Consider the following 5,938-nt stretch of genomic DNA (forward strand, 5'->3'; position numbering starts at 1 on the left):
ATTTCCGCCGGGAAAAGGCGAGCAGGCGGCGGCGCCGCCGGGTCACGGCGCGCTAGGGGCAGAACGGCGCCCTCGCGTGGCTTGGCGGAGAAACGGTCCGAGGAGGCCAGGATCCCTCCTGTCCCAACCCTGCCCCAGACCAAGCTCTGCTGGTTCTCCCTTTAGATATCCTGATCTCTGGGAACTTTGTCCTCACTTTAGCTTCCTGCAGTGCTTTTTCAGCACTCGGAACAGGGAATTGGAAAACTTGGGCTTCCCTTAACATTGTCTCCCCAGAGTCTAGCACTCAATAGTAGGCATTCAATAATGATGGAATAAATTAATTATTTCCAGGCTCGCCTGTAGCCCTAACATCTTGAATCCTCCCTTTCAACATTAGAAAAGTGAAATGATTGCTCTGTAGGATAATCTGTGGCCCTTCTAGCTCCAGCGCTCTTGGCTGTGTTTTCTGCAATGTGTACTGAGTTGTAATGATTTGTTCATTCAACAAATATTTATTGAGTGAGACACAGCAGGGACCCCTCTTAGGGGCCTTCTAGGCACCCCCCGACCACCCTCCCCAAGCATGGAAATAAAGGAAAATCTTGAGTTCCCTGAAGGGACATTCCAGGCACCTAACTTCCTCAATAAGTCAATGAGCAACCTGATAAGCAAGAAGGTAATAATAGCTTAAGACAGTAGCCAAGGACGTTAGATTCACAAAATGTTTGCTTCCCTATATAAATTGGAGACAACATATGTCCCTGAGTTGTTTTTCAGAAACCTGGACCTCACCAAATGGAAAATGGTGTCCACTATCATGGAGATCTCAAACTACCTATCTTTGTTATAAATTTCTTCCTGAGGAGCCTGGAAGAATTCACAAAGCTTTGCCTCCTTAGCCAATTGCAAATCAGAAAATCTTTGAATCCACCTATGACCTGTGGGTCCCTACTTCAGATATCCTGGCTTTTTAGATCAAACCCACGTATAGCCTCCATGTATTGATTTATGACTTTGCCTGTAACATCTGCCTCCCTGCCTTTAAAAACCCTTACCTGTGCTGGGTGCAAGGGCTCATGCCTGTAATCCCAGCACTTTGGGAGGCCGAGGCCAGGAGTTGGAGACCAGCCTGCCAAATTGTGAAACCCCTTCTCTACTAAAAATACAAAAACTTCCTGGGCATGGTGGCGGGCGCCTGTACTCAGGAGGCTGAGGTAGATGAATTATTTGAAATCAGGAGATGGAGGTTGCAGTGAGCTGAGATCTCGCCATTGCACTCCAGCCTGGGTGACAAGAGCGAAACTGTTTCAAAAAAAAAAAAAAAAAAGCACACAAAAAACCTCTTATCTGTAAACCATCAGGGAGTTGGGGTCTTAAGCATGAGCTGCCTGATTCTTCTTGGTTGGTGTGATGCAATAAATGCCTCATTTTCACTGCAAACCCCAGTGTCAGTGTTTGGCTTTGCTATGCTGGTGGGAGGACCTAAATTCAGTTACGTAGCATGAGCAACTGCTAGCTACCAGACACCTTGAATAGCAAGTGCTAAATGATCATACTGTGTCTATTAAAGGTACATACTACTGCAGCTGGACCCAAGCGGAAGGTAACATCCTGTATCAGAAAGCAAGGGTTCTTGTGTTTGCTAACCCCCTAGCTATGTCCTTGGGCAATCATCAAACCTCCTTAAGCCTCAAATTCTTCATCTGATAAAATCAGTAAAAGGCCTACCTTTGTGAAGATTAAGTTTTAAAAGTGCCTGCCCAATAGTACCATATGGGAGCGATATGTTAGTTACCTTATCCCTCCTAGGGAACAATTACAGAAAGCTTTAGAAAGGCGGTGTTTGAACTGAATTTTCAACTTTCTCCCAAGGCAAAACCTTGAAGTTGCCTGGAGAAGAGGAAAGAAGGTCTAAGGAATTTTTTTGTGTGTGTGCCAGAAGACAAACGAGTGAAAGACCATTCATTGTCTGTTTGGAAAGCTATAAATTCTCCTAGCAACAGAAATAGATCATATTGTTGGAAATAAGGCTGGAAGAGCTCCTGCTCTCACAACTTGTAAATAGTAGCAAACCAGTTGAACAAAACACAAAAGGTGATGAAACAATACTGGTGAGATATCATTGCAATAGATATTACATTCTCTGAGGAGGTTAGGCTATAAGGCTTTAAAGGAGGCTGGGCCAGGTGCAGTGGTTCACACCTGTAATCCCAGCCCTTGGGAGGCTGAGGTGGGAGGATCACTTGAGCCCAGGAGTTCGAGACAAGCCTGGGCAATATGGCGAAACCCTGTCTCTACAAAAAATTAGCCGGGCAAGGCCAGGCGTGGTGGCTCATGTCTGTAATCCCAGCACTTTGGGAGGCTGAGGTGGGCGGACCACTAGGTCAGGAGATCAAGACCATCCTGGTTAACATGGTGAAACCCCATCTCTACTAAAAATACAAAAAATTAGCCGGGCATGGTGGCGGGCGCCTGCAGTCCCAGCTACTTGGGAGGCTGAGGCAGGACAATGGTGTGAACCCGGGAGGTGGAGGTTGCAGTGAGCCGAGATCACGCCACTGCACTCCAGCCTGGGCGACAGAGGGAGACTCCGTCTCAAAAAAAAAAAAAAAAAAAAAAAAAAAAAAAAAATAACCAGGCATGGTGGCGCATGCCTATAGTCCCAGCTACTCAGGAGGCTGAGGTGGGAGGATCATTTGAGCCCAGGAAGCAGAAGTTGCAGTGAGCCAAGATTGCACTACTGCACTCCAGACTGGGCAACAAGTGAGACCCTGTCTCAATACACACATACATACATACATACATACATACATACATACATACATAAAAAAGGAAGCTGATTTTTGGCTAAGCTTGGAAAGCTCATAACAAAAGTGAGAATGAGAATATGTTCAGCGTTCCGAGAGAAGATGGACTGAAAACAAAATATACCCTGAGGGCAAGTGGGAACTGTGGATGGTAGTTAGGGTGGGAGGTCCTGGAAATAGAAGCAAATGTGTTTGAAATGAGTGTGAGACAATGTTCTTAGAGTTAGAGGTGAGCAGGTGTTTGTGAAAATAGTACTTCTAAGAAGTTTAGTCAAGTAGTGATGCAGAACAAAGAAGAATACTTTCTTTGAGTGGTTCCTATATATTAATGTTTTTACATGTAGCTTCTCATTTAATGCTCCAGTAACCTCATGAGGCTGGCGTTATTATACTTTCCATTTTACAGATGAAAAAAAGACATGTAGAGGTTTAAATACACTTTCAACTCACACAGATAGTACTGGTAGAGTACAGGTTAACACCCACATATGAGATCTACTCCATGCTTTATGTTCTATGGTCCCTGCAATGTGGATGGGAACATGGAAAGCCCAAGAATGGTAGATTGGCCAAGGGACTTGGTGACGATAATATCAGTTTTTGCTATTTTGGTTGTGACGGTCTTTTAATTATAAATAAGAACAATAATTTCTTTTTTTTTTTTTTTTTTTTTTTTTTTTTTTTTTTTGAGATAGGGTCTCACTCTATCGCCCAGACTGGAGTGCAGTGGCACGATCTTGGCTCACTGCAACCTCTGCCTCCCAGGCTCAAGCAATTCTCCTGCCTCAGCCTCCCAAGTAGCTGTGATTACAAGCACATGCCACTACCACCCAGCTAATTTTTGTATTTTTAGTAAAGACAGGGTTTCACCTTGTGAGACAGGCTGGAAGAACAATAATTCTTAAACTTATTTCTTTTTTGCTTTTTGCTTCTGTCAGATGTACGTGTGTGTGTGTGTGTGTGTGTGTGTGTGTGTGTGTGTGTATTCTCCTGGAGAACATAACCATCAACCTCCAATCCTTGCTAAATTACTTGTCATGCTAAACTGCATTTCATCTTAGGTTTATAGGCCAGATCTAATTTTCTTTGTTGACCCAGAATTTTTCTTATTTTTGTTCTGTTTACCTCTCTCCTTTTGGTCAAATTATTTAAAAAAAAAAACTTCCACAGATCATTTGCCTTAAAAGTACCTGTGAGATTTTCTTCCTACCCAATTGACTAGGCTCTTTTAAAATATATAAACGATATTTTTCCTAATGTACTATATACCATTTAAAATATGAAATATGAATCATTTATATCTTGTAATGTATCCAGATAATTATATGCTATAATTATACGTTGTGTGGGTCTAAAAATGATTCTTCTACATCACTGTAATCCTCCAATGATTAAAGAAATATTTTCACTTCCAGTTCAAATACCTTCTGATACTTAGAATGTGAATATGATATTATCAAAATTGTCACAGAGAATTCTGCATGAGAATATCTATTGATGATTACAAAAATTAAAATTAAAATAGAAAAAATCAAATTGGAAATGCTTTCTTTGCATTTAAAAGCAACAAATCACGATCAATAAAAAGATCATAGTTCTCATCCTCTCTTCTCACCCTTCTGCCCAAAAACGTAGTTCTGAAAAATATTTTGAGATTTATCAGACAAGAGATGGAATTATTCAAAGGCAAAGGAATTAGAGCAGATGCCATGTTGAACATTTTGTCATTTGTTGACCTCAGTAAAAGGGTTGGTTCAAATATCTTACTAAAACACTACAAAAGTGGATTCCTTTATATCTTTAAACATTTTTATACCCAGCTATTCTATGTTATGTATCTGACAATTTTTAAGTGACTGAAGATGTTTTTCTTGTTTCCACTGACTCTTACTCATAGTGGTTTTCCTTCTAGTATGTATGAGTTGACAGCTTGAACAGATTTTGTGGGAGTCCTGTGGGCCTACCTTGGGAAGGTTTTCCTCTAGAAAGTTTGCATCTCTCTCTCTGGCAGTTAAGACATAGTCTTATTCCAGTATACTTCAGCCAGTTTTGGCTCACACTGAGAGTGTCAGATCCCCTAACTCACTGAGTTTCAAGGCTCAGTGTCCCTACAGCAATGTTGCTTTAGGAATCCAATCTCAGAGCAATCTCACACCTTCTGGCAGCCAGATTGTTTAGGCAGGCTCTCTGTTGATTTAGCTGCCTCCTACTTTGCCTCCTGACCGTAGTTTCCAGTGATTCTGTCCCAAGCTTCCAGTTTCTTCTCAAATCTTCAGATGGCTTAAGCTCCAGATCCTTTCCATTTCAGTTCCAGTGTCTGCCTGGTCTGGGCTAAATTCATGTTTGTGTGTGTGTGTGTGTGTCTAATCTGTGGAGAGCTATCCTACCCTTGTGAGACCAATGAAACCTCAGAAAATGTGTCCTATCCCAGGTCTAGTTTTGAAGTAGGCAGCTCCCTCAGGGCTCCTGAACATTCATAACACTGGAAGTGAGACTCCTATGTTGGAAATATTTAAAAATTCAGCTAAGCATGGTGGCTCACGCCTGTAATTCCAGCACTTTGGGAGGCTGAGGCAGGTGGATCACCTGAGGTCAGGAGTTCGAGACCAGCCTGGCCAACATAGTGAAACCTCGTCTCTACTAAAAATACAAAAAAATTAGCTGGGCATGGTGGCACAGGCCTGTAATCCTAGCTACTCAGGAGGCTGAGGCAAGAGAATCACTTGAGCCCGGGAGGCGGAGGTTGCAGTGAGCCGAGATCACACTGCTGCACTTTAGTTTGGGTGACAGAGCAAGACTCCATCTCAATAAATAAATAAATTAAAATAAATAATAAAAATTTGATTTGTACATTCATGTTGATACTTTTTCTTCTATGTAATGTAATTTTTCATAATCTCCCACTATGGGCTATTAAAAAAAGTTTTTTTAGGGGTCAGTTTTTTTTTTCTATTTTATTTTCTCTCTGTCTCTCTGTCTCTCTGTCTCTCTTTTTTTCTTTGAGATGGAGTTTTGCTCTTTTTGCCCAGGCTGGAGTGCAATGGCGTGATCTTGGCTCACTGCAACCTCCACCTCCCAGGTTCAAACGATTCTCCCACCTCAGCCTCCCAAGTAGCTGGTATTACAAGCATGCATCACCACACCCAGCT

This window comes from Chlorocebus sabaeus, chromosome 8 (genome assembly GCF_047675955.1).
Source record: "Chlorocebus sabaeus isolate Y175 chromosome 8, mChlSab1.0.hap1, whole genome shotgun sequence".
Taxonomy (NCBI): domain Eukaryota; kingdom Metazoa; phylum Chordata; class Mammalia; order Primates; family Cercopithecidae; genus Chlorocebus; species Chlorocebus sabaeus.